We start from the raw sequence: 13,904 nt of genomic DNA, 5'->3' as shown, positions 1-13,904 counted from the left end.
TATGATCTCCACAAATCAGGGAAGAATATTAGAATTTGTAGAGAGGGAAGAATACAGATCATAGTTGCTGCGTTTGGAAACATCTGGAGCCCTCACACAAGCTCATTAGTCTAGTCATAAAGCAGAGCATTGCATAAGACTTGCCTTAATGAGATTAAAACCAAGCACAAACAACCCGGTGTGTGAATGACTCCGGCTGGCGTAGGAAGCTGTTGTGGGTTACACAGGGCATTTCTTACTCCTTGGCTTCAGGTGTGTGAGCAGGACCCAGGGGTGGGGATAGAAGGTTTGGTCGTTCAAGACCTGGTCCCAGACCATCCACATTCTGCAGTTCCCCACAAGGGCACGCAGTCCAAAGCCAGGGCTGTGTCCGCTGGGTAAGGGGATCCGATAATCCATAAATTCAGATAATTTCAGATCTTTGCTTTTTGCGTTTGGTCCGTTTTGTTGGCCTCGTTCGCTTCCAGGAGGTGGAAGGTCAAGAGCTGGAATTACAAAGCATTAGCTTAGCATCTCTCGCGAGCCCGCAGAATGTGTTTTGCTCTAGCCAGAGGGTAAGGCTCTGTAGCTGAAAACCAAGCTTTGTAAGAACTTTATGTATATACACGTAGATAAGCTGTAGCGATCAAGGGGTACATCAAAACCATGACCTTCACCACAAAAGCGTGAGCACCGCTGGCTGTGCTAAAGGGACAGCTCACTGACCAGACAGGGGTCTTGCAGGAGGCCACGGCTAAACCCAGACCCCAACGCGTGCACCCATTCGAGGGAACGGCAAATTTTGCATTGTCTAAAGTGATGTGGGAATAGGTATTACATAGACACACTAAAATGAAACCAATCTCATGCTTCAGGGTGTAAATTGATCACTGGAAAGGTCAGGAAGCAATTTTCCTCTCCTGTTAACATCACTGCGCCGTCAACATGGGGTGGGTGGGTGTGCGCAGGAGAGAGAGAGAGGGATGGAGGGAAGAGAGGCAATTTCTCCTGTAGCATGAAGTATTTGCCAGAGGCAAAATAACTTGCTGCAGCCGTGAGTTTATAGCAAACTGATCGCCCAAGTGTTTGAATTTTACCTCGTCGTGATTTCTGGGTGCCCGATTTAGGGCACTTCAAAGGAGCACGGCTTTGGTGATAGATATATATATAGATATATATATATATATAATGGAAATCCTGGCTGCATTTGGACACTGCCAATTTGGATGCTGAGTCTGACGCTGCGTGCAGGTGCACCAAGTGGCTGCTCTTGCATGAAAACTCTGCTTTGAGCTTGGGTGTGGGTGTGCAGTCGCCGTTTTGAATTGTGAGCCCAGAGAAATTGCACGCTGGCGTTTGGACCCCCTGGATTCGGGAGGGGGGTGGGGGGGATGTGTGTACCTTCCCACAGTGGTAATTTCTAAAGGGCCTCACAGTGAGCCCACTGAAAACACATCTTGTGTATCTTCATAACCGTAATCACTTCTCAGGGTAAGACGGTTGCTCTGAAATAACTGAGGAGTCAAAACCCCAGCGGAGATACTACAGCAAAGGGAGGTAGATTTGCCCTTCTTCTGCACCCCCCCAGCCCCCCAACCCTTCCACGGCAGCCCCATGGTAAGGACCTGGGGCGGCATATCAACTGGGGGGTGTTCCTTCAAACTAAACCGTCTTGTGCGAGGCTCGACCGTCACCAGTTAACAGAGCTCATACCCCAAAACGCTGCAGCTTTTTTGGCCTCTGGTACATATGTGCTGCAGTACTGAAAAGGTTAATTAATTTGGAGGCTAGTAAGCAGACATGAATGAAATGTTTGCAGTGAAAGGTGGAATTGCTTTAAAATGTTTTTATTTACTGCACACCAGAAATTTTCATAATCTTCATAAATGCAAGATGGTGCATATGTGTCTAAAATATTAACTCTTTTCTTTTGGAAAATCAGTTGATTTCTGAGGATATATGCTAAAACATGGGGAAAATTGGGTTTCAGAGTTCAGAATTTTTCTCTTTATAGCAAAATCTCATCTCTGTACATAGGCATATGTGTGCATGCACAATCTTTTTTTCAGGAGTTGAAACAATAACAAAGTGCAAAAGCGTATCAGCTGTGGCAGATTCCATGGTCAAAGAACTGGGAAACGGTAGGAAGTGCCAGACATCAGAAATATTCTGAAAGATGTGGATGCTAACATTTGGTTTTGGCTATATGCTGTGGCTGCAAATTATCTTATTCTGACCAAACAAGAAGAGCTTTAAAGAATTTCAGTGACTCGCTCGTGTACCCGGCAGTGTGGCTCTGGAGATACAGATTCTATTTCTGCCTCAGCCATGTGACCTATATATCTTTGGGCCAATTCATCCATGGTTTAAAACGAGGTGCAGGCAGAAACGAGGAGGGAAAAAAACACAGATCCAATCCTGTGGTGTTTTTTTTTTTAACTCATTACATCTTCTGTGTCTGCTGAGCTGGGGTATAGGAACTTAAGGAATGGAGATGTACGAGACAGATAGATGTTTTATGTTTGCGTTACTCATTTCATTCCTCTTCAGCTTCCTTTGTCATCTGGAGATATGTTCAGTGGCTGTTAGGAAAACAACGTGTATTGGGGCTGTCTGTAAATCTATAACACAGAACTGGGAGAGGAGCTAGTCCATGTTTCGAGTCCTTTAGTCCCATGGCAGTCTGCCGCAACGAACGGCTCTCCTGGTATTGCTATGCTTTGTGAGTGGATGGGATTCCAAGTGTGCATTTCCTCTATATTTTTAATTTTGAGATGGTTTCTTCTCCTAAAGAGAGGTCTTTGTTAAACACGTGCCATTCACAAGCACCTATCTTTTCTGAGGAGATCTGCAACAAGTTGAAGCACAGCAGAATAATTTCCAGTCTTCCTTGGGGAAAAAAAGTTGTTGTTTTTGCCTTTTTTTTTTTTTTTTAATTAAGTTATTTCCCATTGACTGTCCAGTAGAAAATACTAGAAAGTAGTTTGGTTGGCACATAGTGCCAAAAACTTGTCCTGTGTAAGCCAGGTCTCTTTTAAATTTTCTATTTATGCATGTATATGTAGAACCCAAACCACTTTAAACAGTATATCCGAAGGAGGACACTTGTCCAAATTAATAAAAAACCAGAGACTTCAGGCAGAAGCGTCTGATAAGTATTTTACGTATATTGTTTGTAGTAGATGAGCCACCTTTGAAGGCTTTAGGTGGTTCAGTGATCTCCTACCAGAGGAATTAGTATTTTTCTTCTAGCTTCCTTTGTTTGGGTTGAAGCGTGAGGTCTTGTTTCAGATTTTGCTTACTAACAGTGGAAGCAAACGCCCAGTGAGGCTGGCGGGTGCTGCGTTTGAGAAAGATTGAAGGGAAGACTAAACAAGATGTTAGCAATCGAGCTAAAATATACATCAAAAAGTGTATAAATAAATACAGTAATTAGCAAACGACATCACAGACAGTATGTGTATATGTTCTTTCCTTCTATCTCTGCACGATTAAATTGCTGGGTGGGATCTTAGGACTTGGCCTTTTCATACACGAGGGCTGTTCTGTGCATCAGGAGTAGAGTCCCTCGTCTGCGGCCCGTAACACTGCACATTTTGAAAAACATACTGGCATGCATATTCCTCTGAATCCAAGCTCTTCAACATTAAAGCAAGACCCTTCATTTTAATCATTAGAGAATGAATCCAGTGCTAATAGCACTTAATTGTTTCACTAGAATGATCTCCGTTGCTTTTGGCAGCCGAAATGAAAACAATTCCAAATACCATCAAAGGAGCTTATCCACACACAGCATGTACAGGGAGAGTGTTTTGATATACAATGGTGTGTTAATATCATAACATCTCCTAATACTACATACGGTTCTGTAATCCTTTTCTGTCTCAGTCTATGATCTTGGAAGGTCCGATGGGTAAAAGCAAAAGGAATAAAATAGAAGCAGAAAATCTTGGTCCATGCCCCTTGAAAATAATGTGCGGACGGTCTCTTTGCTTCAACCATATACCTATATTAATCTTGACTTTCTTGAAGCTTGCCCGCTAGTTTAAATTTGTATGCGACATCAAACATACCTTTTCACATATGTTCTTTCCAGATTTTTTTTAACAGTTACTTAGCAGTTTATAGAAGGAAGTGAATGATCTCATCAAGCTGCTTAGAAATTAAAAAAAAATCTGTGCTTATTAATTATGCAGGATTAGTCTAATTATAATTCAGCAAATTAATTAGCGACAGAAGGTGTTCTGAAACATTGGAGTACATTTGCATGTTAAATGGAGAGGCTAGTCTGTAATATATGTAAATTTATGCATGGCTTCATAGTTTAATTTAAAAATTTGCAGCTGCATATGGTATGGGAGCAGGTGAAAAGTCAGTTTTAGTTTAATGATGCTAACAAACATTGGATGCTGTCCTGTCTTAGGGAAGGAATGCGCTGAATGCACCCCTATCTGCCAATCTATAAATCTGTCATAGGAATATATCGTTACACCAATGTTCAGATTCAAGGTCATCTGTGACTAGACCCAGAAGTACAATAGGTGCAAATCGACCGAGTGAATAGACCTCAGGAAAGGGAGGAGGCAAAATGTTCGTGGGCCCGAGTCACCGGGATGTAAATTTGCCTCTTTAGCAAATGAATGCATGTTTATTCTAGACAAAAACAGTTTAGGGACAGGCAATACTCTTGCCTTCTTAAATGAGGGAGAGCTTTCAGCTGAGTGATATCCGCTCTGGCAGGTGTAAAATAGGTGCCTAACCTTGGTTCGTCTCTAACATCCACATCAGCGCAACTTTCTGATCTCTTGGAGTCACTGGAAAGTTATTACCAAGTTCTGCATTAACTGCAGGGGAGAGAGTTTTTATGTGCCGGCCTCTGCCATCTGGCAGAAGTAGTAAAAACCAGCAGACCCCTCAGCAGCAAAAAGGCTATTGGTGTAATTGGTGCTCACTGTTCAGCCTAGCATGGCTCAATGGGCAGATATTTTTGGAGAGCAATGGAATAGGAGGATAGAAGAGCAAAAAGATAAAGGAATTGTAGATTTCTCTGGCTATGGAAAAAAAAATGAGTGGGGATGGATTCTGTGCTCATTTAACACCTGTGTAAGCCTTTTCTGGGATCCGCGGCATTTGAAAAGTAGAATTTGGGGTAAATCTGCACCTGTGTAGAGCTCTGAGGACAAATTGGTACCAAAGAATGAATAGATTTAGCCAGTATCGCACAGCATCGTCAGGCCCGCGTCGGCGTGATATAGTCCGGCACCAAACCGTAGCCGTTCTGCTGAGGCTGACATTAAGTGCAATGAAGAAAAATTTGGCCGTGTTTTCAGAATCCTGCTGGGTGTTATGTTCTGAGGCAGTGAGCTCCATGAAATTTTTGTCACTATTAAAAAGAACCAGTAAAATCACAAACACGGACTTGCAGGAATGGGACATGGCTCTTGGCTGGAGGAGCAACTTGATCTGTGCTGCGGGGCAAGTCACTTAATTTCTAGATGCCTTGACTTCCCCGTCAGTGAAATGTGTATGAAAGCCTTTTTTTCCTCCTGTCCTTTGTGTATCTTCTCTCCAATAACAATTTCACAACGTGACTGTGCAATGCTTAGCACAGTTGGAGCCCATAGATACTGTAATAAACCAGGGAATATTATCTGAATGTCCCTTTCAACAGCCCGTCAGCCCAATCCTCTACTCTATTACCTCCCTGCCTATTGACTTTTGATTATGCTATGGCATTTGGTCCTGTGCCAAATGGCATGAATAATATGGATCTTACAGTATAACTAAGCTTTTAGCCATTGTCTTTTAAGTTACTGGAAAGTTTTGGTGTGGGAGGAAGGAGGAAAACCCAAAGGAAAAGGGAAACTGCTCAGATTGCAAAGAGTCCTCCAAAGACTTTTTGGAGAACAATTGCAATTACAAACACGCTGTTAGTGTTGTGTTTCATTTTCAATTCGAGCCCATAGAGTTCAATTATTATTTTCATTAATGGTGTCAGGTTTTCATCAGAGTGCACAAACAAGGAGGTTTTCCTTGGAGATTTTTTTTTTTCCTAGCAAATGTGGCCATGCCAAATAACTACATTCAGCATCGAGAAATGACTGTCTGTATAACCGGCAGTGCACTCTCCCCCTACCCTCATTTCTTGAAAATGGGATCACTTTGCAAGACAGAGTAAGTATTTACCAAATGAGTGTGAATTGCCATTGTGGATGTGTGTGCCCGCTGCTGCTCAGGAAGAGCGGAACAGAAAATACTTCAGAGTTGAAAATTGTGCAGAAGGTGGAAAATGTGCAGAATATAAATACCAAATTTACTGACGTGTTTTGGGCTTGGGTGACATACTGCAGGTTTACATCCAGTTACTATTAGTTTGGAAGCTAACCTCTTAAAAAAAAAAGCCACTCAATAGAGGGCAGAGGGAAATACAGTGTTCTAGGCTGCGGAGAGATGGGATATTCGAGGAGGAATTGTGCTGTGGTTAAGGCATGAGAGTGGGAGTCAGACAAGCCTACAAGTCCAACCATTGCTGTCAGCTCAAGGTGCAGTGTTCTTTCTTGATCCGTCTGAAATACAGGGTACCAGTACTTCCATTTTACAGGATATCAGTACTTCCATTTAGTATCTTCTTTAATACATTGCACAGACTGTTAGGTACCCAAGTGCGATCAGGACCTCTTGGCATGGCAAGCAAATCGTAATTAGGAGCAATTTTAAGAAGGGTACTGCCATCCTGTAATTTTAAGTTGGACTTTTAAGGCAGTCTGATCTGTTGGCCTGCCTTAGCTGGACCACTAACCCATTTTTTGTTCTATTTTCTCATCCACCTCTGGCATTAGCTTTTCTGAGCTCAGTGTTGCAAGGCGCCAGAGGCCGTACAAATTGGACACTCTACTAGCAATAGTCTTCTGCCTTCCCATGGTGTTTCAAGGTGGTATTTCAGGCCTGCACAGAAAAAGAGGCCCTAAATAATGGTCCCACATCAAAACTTAAAGTTTAAACCTAAAATCTGACTTGGAGTGATTGACTAAGCGTGGGGAAAAAGAAAGCAGGATGTTGAGCAGTAGATGTTGGTAAATGGCATGAGGCTGTTAGCCTTGGAAAACAGAATTGTTTTGATACTTAAAATTGTCTGATGTTTCCAACTTATTTTAGCGAAACAATGCCTTGTGGTACTTTCAAGTTCTTTTTGAGCTTTTCTCCCTTTTTGAAACAAAAGCACTAATTTCACCTGTTCTCCATCACACTTAACCAGATCTGCGTGTCTTCTTATGCTTTGTATTGCGAGCATCTTGAAAGGAACCTGCTGTTATTGATTGATTAAATATTAATTTAATGATAAAGATGGGCCTAAACAGAAAACTTCTGATCTGGACTTTACTCAGGGCAAAGGATCTTTGTGTCCTATAATAGATTTTTGTCCAAACTGCTTTGATTTAATAACACAAGTAAAAATCCACAAAAGCTTCACAACTTGAAGCCAGCTTCATTTTACCATTATAGTCCTGCTAACATCGCTGCAGTTACTCCTGAACCACACTCTTTAGACCTCTGCAGAAGCAGACTTTACCTTGGCAAGGACAAAAAATGTGGAGCACAGGAAAAAGTTCCTGTAGAAGGGGGTCAGGTTCAGTACCTGGAAGCTGAGAGGGCAGTCAGGTGAGATGGAGAGAAAGATGTAATGGTGATGGAAGGGGCTGTACAGGGCAGAAAGTACAGATGGAAGCGTAAAAATAAAAATCATAGCAACTTAGGAGGAAGGGACCTCAGAGGATCATTTAGTCCATCTCCTTTAGTTTGCATACACCTGGCTCATCTCTGATGCAAGCTGAGGAATTCTTTTGCCAAGTCTGGCTGTCCTCTGCATGCAGCTTTGTGGAGCTGGAGAAAGGTCTATCCAGACTGATGGTCCCATGACTGAAGAAATTACTTGGAATCAAGGCAAGAGGCTAGAGAAGTGTTTCGTTTTTCCCGTCAGGGAATGAGGATGTTGTTGGGGGCAGGAGTAGCAGGCATAATGCTCATGCATGGTTTTTGGTGCAGCTGGAGTCTTTCTATTAAAAAAACAAGTGACAAATGAATGTCCAGTTTCTCTTCTCCTGGCCTAGACTTGGGACCTCACTCGTATCGCCTGACTCCTGCTCCCTTCTCTCACAGAAAATCTCCAACAAACTCAGAAAAGTCTTTTGACCTACATATGTTGGTTTTCACGTTTGCTAAAATGGGTTCACACTTTATGCACAGGAGTTTTGTGAAGATTAATTAGCTGCTGTTTGTGGAGTATCATATAAATACTCTGGATTATTGTAATAACCTCACTCATTTCTCGCACAGTATAAGGTGTATGTTCATTTAGAATGCCTTTGTGCAATGCCTGATCCCACATTGACTATAACTGCTGGAAAGGAGTAGGAAATTTTCTCATCAGCTCCCTAATAATACACACTGACATAATAGAACAAAATTACTCCAGAGATAAATATTCAGATTATAAAGAAGTCTTTTACTGTGATATTCATTAAAATCAAGATGATGATATCAAATAAACGGAGTTAATTGATTTTAAACACTGACCTTCAAATGTATGTGCAGAATCTGACCTAGTCCCTTTGAAAGGAAGAAATTTCAAGTAAAGCCTTCTACTTTTTCGTGTTGTGGCATTGGGTAGGGTTACTCGTCACACTTATCTCAGAGTTTGCAATGCCAAGACACACACGGGTGAGTTGAGGGGAGGATGGGAGACCCTGATCTCAGAATTTCCTAGCTTTGATGGAGCTGGAGTCAGGCCCTCACTGTAAGGATAGTTTTGCAGTTCATAGTATGTTTAATCTTAATATTGTTTAAGTGGAGCAAAGATATTGTAATAACAGCTTCTGGTTTTTTTCTTTGTTCACTTTTATGACTTTTTGGAAGTGCTTTAATTATTTAAGCAGAATGCCACCATGTCTTCATATTTTCGTTAGATTGTAGCATCATAGGATTTGCTGAGAAACATAATCCTGCTAGATGGTAGGCATGTTCTCATGCCAGAAATCGACTGAGGTCATGAATCCAAATTCTACAGTAACCCAAACAAGACAGGATTATCTTGGTATTTGCTTTACAAGGGATGTTTTAGAAGCGTATCCAGTGTCTGCTCACAAGACAAAACCAATGTTGTATCTCTTGATTCTGTACCTGTGTTTGAAGAAAGCATGAAAGGTGGATCGGAAGGTTAGTTAAGATGTAGAACCAGGAGCCAGGAGATCTGAGTCCTAGTCCCAGCCCTGGGGCAGACCTGTGGTGTGATGGGGAGTAATTCCCTCCCAGTTTCCAGGCCCTGGCATCTTTGTAAGATGGTGAGTTACAACACCTGCTGCAGAGGGGTTTTGTGAGGCAGAATTAATTGAAGTTTAAGTCCCATAGAATGGCGCTATAAAAGCGCAAAGCATATTATCTATTTCTGTGGTTCCATGTGGTGAGACTAATCAGTCCCAGGTCTTGTGGCAGGCGTTTAAAAAAACATTAATGGATTTTCTTTTTTTTTTTTTTTTAAAAAAAAAACCCTATACCTTTTGTTGCCTGTGGGACTGCTCTTCAGGGCTTCTGTCTAGTCCTGTTGAAGTCACAAGAAAGATCTTTTTTTTTTCTGACTCCGACAGGACTTGATTAAGGTTCTTCTCAATTGTCCGAGATGGAGGATAAATATTCTCAGAGGTTTCCAGCCCCATTTGTAAGTTGCCTCAGGTGGGTACAGAACCTGATAATACAGGCAGGCACAGACAGGGTGGGCGTGTGGGTCAGCAGCTGCCCTGAGAAGAGCTTGGGAGAGCTGCAAGCCCTTCCTCACTGCCCACCGACAGCCTGCTGATGGGGAACTGGTTCTGTTGTCCTGCCGCCGTACCATGGATCATCCAAGCGCTCCCAGGCAGCTTTCCCACAAAGTCAGATAGGATTGCTCACCTAGAGATAACACAGCCGTCTTTGTAGTGAAGTGAAAAAGGGGCACTTACGTGATTCATCAACCCAACTCCTGGGCATGATGGTAACTCCCAGTAGGAGGAGAAGTAACTTTTACAAGAGCTGCCCCTAAATCCTGAAATTTAAGGTGCATTTTTGAGACCTCTGCCAGTGTATCAGTCTGTAGATAGAAAGCTCGACTGTATGAGAGACACAATAGGGACAAAAAAGGATAAGTCTATAGTTCTATCTTAGTTGATTTTATGTCCATGCATTAAGTTAATTGGGTTTTCTATAGCAATGCCAGCATTTTTAGCGGTGGTCATTCTAAAATATTTAGGTTCCCCCAGTGCCTGTGGATGTTGGTCAGTGGGGTGAGCGGGCCATGCTCTGCCTGGCGGGGATCAGAGGTATCTGCTAAACCCGTCACTAATGCCGTCCTCAGTGAGGAACAAAGGCCAGCTAAGAAACATGAAAAAAAACAAATTATTTTTTTTAATTCTGGTTTTTCTTTTTTGATATATGTCTAAGTTAAGGCCAAAAACTGGCTAAAGGTTCTCATTTAAAAAAATTAATAAAGCCTTTCTGCAATTCTCCTGTTACCCCTAAATCAGCTTCATTTAGTGCTAAACCTTCCCTCCTCTTTGCTCCCCCCAAGTCATTTTTATTCTAATGCTGCAATAAATATTAATGCCTTTCCCAGATGCAACCACTTAAAATATATATGTATATATAACAACCTACCAAATACTTCAAGCAGATGCCCAGTTGCAGCTAGAATTTGACTGGAGAAACTCTGAAAGGAGAAAAAGAGAGATGTGGTTCAGCTAGAGGAAAGAGAAAAACTCTTGTGTGTGCATGTAAATAAAACTAAATCTAAACCCGGGGTGATAGGAGGGGAAACTGTCTTAGTGCAGCATATCCAGTGAGCTCCACAGAAACTACAAATGTCTTAGCACAGGCAATATATATGAACACTGCCACTAAAACCCAAAGCCAGCACTTTCACAAGTGAGATGAGGATTACCGATGCCCGTTTTGCAGTATCTTAAAGGTGCACAATTTTCAGCAGCTGAGGAACTCGGCAATTCCAGAAAGTCGGGCACCTTCAAACTGTCTCAAGTGGGACTCCCAAAGTTGCTGCTGGTTAAATTTCCTGACTAAATACCCTAAAGCTCCGCGTGTTTGCATGCTGGATGTTGTTTATTGCAAAGCAGTCCGTGAGCGATGAGGACGCTGTGTCTCGTAGGAGGCAGGCAGCTCAGAGAGAAGGAGAGTTTGGTTTTCTGTGTATTTTTAATGGGCGATATACCCATCGGTATGAATCAGCTCAGATCTAAATTAAATCCCAGTTAATTTTCACATATGCTGCTGATTTACGTTTGCTGGGGATCTGAACCTGAATTTTCTGGAGATGTTTAGTAGAAAATATGAATCTAGTTCGTTGCCATGGAGTGTTCCAGAGTTCTGTGATGAGTGCTGTTAAACATACGTTTAGCATTGTTACCTTTCTCTCTCTGCCTTGTAGGAGTTTGTAACACCCAGTACCGCGGTTCTTCCCCAAGTCATTCAGCTGACGCAGCAAGTTCTCGTGCAGGCACCTTTCTTTGCTCTGATTTTCTTCATTCTTTACTTCACGTTGATCATTTTTCTCATCTAGATAGAATAGGGATGCAAACGTTTAAAAAACTTCAAAAGGAAACTGGACATTTTCCTGATTAATTTGAATTTCTGTTTTTCCTCGAAAGTAACAACTTCTTGTGGATTTTTGTTTGCAGTTGTCTTCCAGAATAATCAGTTAGCCAGTGGCTCATTGGTTTTCATCTAAAAGTTACTTGCCTTGGTTTCATTTGTATAGTTTGGTTCCATTCTGCAGTTTTTCCTTCCATAGGTAGATCTCAGTGACATAAGCTGTTTGTATATCTGAAAATATTTTTTTTTGTATCTGTAAGAAGAGGGCAGGATAAAAAGGAGTGTTTGTGAGTAACGCTTTGTGGCTCCAATTCTCCTGTGAATCTTTGAGTCTGCCAGCACGCACAGTATTTTTCCTTCTGAAAACATTCTTACAGATAAAATCTTGCTTACCGAATCACTCACATAAAAGAGGTCACAGGTTTTAGCGTGAGGAGTCAGTAAGAGTTATTTGATAGAATATATTCACTCCGTGCTGCTCCTGAGGCACGAAGTTCTGTAGGATTTTGGGGTTTTAAAACGTTTGTGAGAGATGTAAAGAAAAAAAATGGCACTTTTTAATTTAAAACGCTTGCTGGAAGATGCATTTTGTAACAGTGGTTTAGGATGACGTTAGCTGGGTCTTTCTTGTGGGCTCAATTGTCATGAGGTTTTCGAAGGGTTTTGTTTGTTCAAGCAACATAGAAATGGATCAGATCCTTCGATGCCTCTTTGTGTGTTTGGGGCGGATGGAAGAGCAATGCGGCGGCGTGAGCGGTGCAAAGAGAGGAGCAATACCAAGGGCGAGTGGGTTTCTGCTTTATTGTCTCGCGTTAGGACTGTTTTGGTTGTTGTTGTTGGTAAACCTAGGAAATATACATCTTTCTCCTTTAAAGTTCTAATTCAAGGCATGAATGTGTGAGTTCTGAAGGGACTTAGGGACTGCGGTAAAAAATCGTTGTCATAGTAACAGAAAGGGAAATAGGCCTGGCTCACCTGGGACTTTAACTTACTGCAAAAGCGGATTTTTTTTTTTTTTTTTAAGGAAAGCACTCAGCAAGAGAAATAAATAAATAAATTGTTCTTTGTATTCCGAATCAATTCTTCAACTATTTTTTTTTTCTTATAGCCAAGTCTTTTCCCTTCAAAATCTATCTTAAAGTCGTCGTTGTTGTTGTTTTATTTTAATTGTGGCAGTTAAACCCGTTTTGTCCAATGAACGGAAATGAAAAGAATCAGAGCAAATATTTTCACTTGCGATAGAAGATGCCAAAAAAATACTTGCCTGTTATGTCTGAATTTTGAAGACACGTTTATTTGGTTTTTAACCTAACAACTACGGTTTTATTTTTTTTCATGTAGTTTCTTTTCCTCTGCGATTCACAAATTTAATCAGGTTCATCAAATAACAAAGGGATGAATCCTCTCCTCCCTCGGTTTGCCACAAACCGTTGTGGAAAAGCTTATAGCAAAGCGCCTGCCTAATATTTCTAATCTGTGAAATCTATATGCTCTAGTGCCTGGTGTTGGGTGAGCCAACCAAGCATGCTGAAGATTCAACTTGTGTAGGTGACAAGCTTAAACTCTACAGAATAATAACACATAAAGATAGGCGTATGTGACAGGGCAAAAATAATTGGCACGAGAACTTTGTACAATGTTAATAGGTTTATCTGCTGGGACAGCATGAGCTGTCATGTATTACCTCAGGTTGCGTTTTTTGTTATCCTCTCTCAAAATCTCTGTAAGATTATAATCTGGACTCTTGGCAGTTCTGCTTCTTTGCTTTAGTTACTGAAATCTTAACAACTGAAAATGTCGTCATGATGAAATCTCATCAGCTTCTTCTGGGAGCTGTGTTTGTTTCTGGTTTTTAATACATTCTAAGTAGTTTCAAGGCTTATCTGCCTCAGAGTTGCCCTGTCGGTTTTTGTAATTTTTACAATAACATTATCCTTCTACATTGTTTCATGGAAAATCCCTTCAGACAGCAAAAGAAAGACCTTGTATGCAAGGGAGAGATAAAGAAAGAGACTAAAATCATGTGGTCAAACATGCAGTGAGGAAACAGGCATAAATTGGAGTAGATATGTTGACTTATACCAGCTAGCAGCCCAGCTCAGAGTTGATTACAGTCACTTTGCTTGTACTTTACCCGATTTTTATTTATTTATTTATTTATTTATTTATTTATTAACTTCTGTTTCTTGGGGTTTGTTTTTGTTTGTTTAATTCCTGTTTCGGTAAGTTCTTACAGTTCTGGTCTACTGATACGCCACCATGTAAATCCCTGCAATATATACTTTAAAACAGAA

General features: G+C 41.3%; 1 protein-coding gene across 8 annotated transcripts in view; it reads left to right on the top strand.

The window, feature by feature from the left end:
- The window catches only part of EBF2 (EBF transcription factor 2), a 143,958-nt gene that overhangs the window by 94,213 nt on the left and 35,841 nt on the right, over window positions 1–13,904 (top strand). The gene's annotated exons all lie outside the window — the stretch shown is intronic.

Source organism: Falco cherrug, chromosome 18 (assembly GCF_023634085.1).
Source record: "Falco cherrug isolate bFalChe1 chromosome 18, bFalChe1.pri, whole genome shotgun sequence".
NCBI classification, from domain to species: Eukaryota; Metazoa; Chordata; class Aves; order Falconiformes; family Falconidae; genus Falco; species Falco cherrug.
This window is presented reverse-complemented; position numbering and strand designations above follow the sequence as displayed.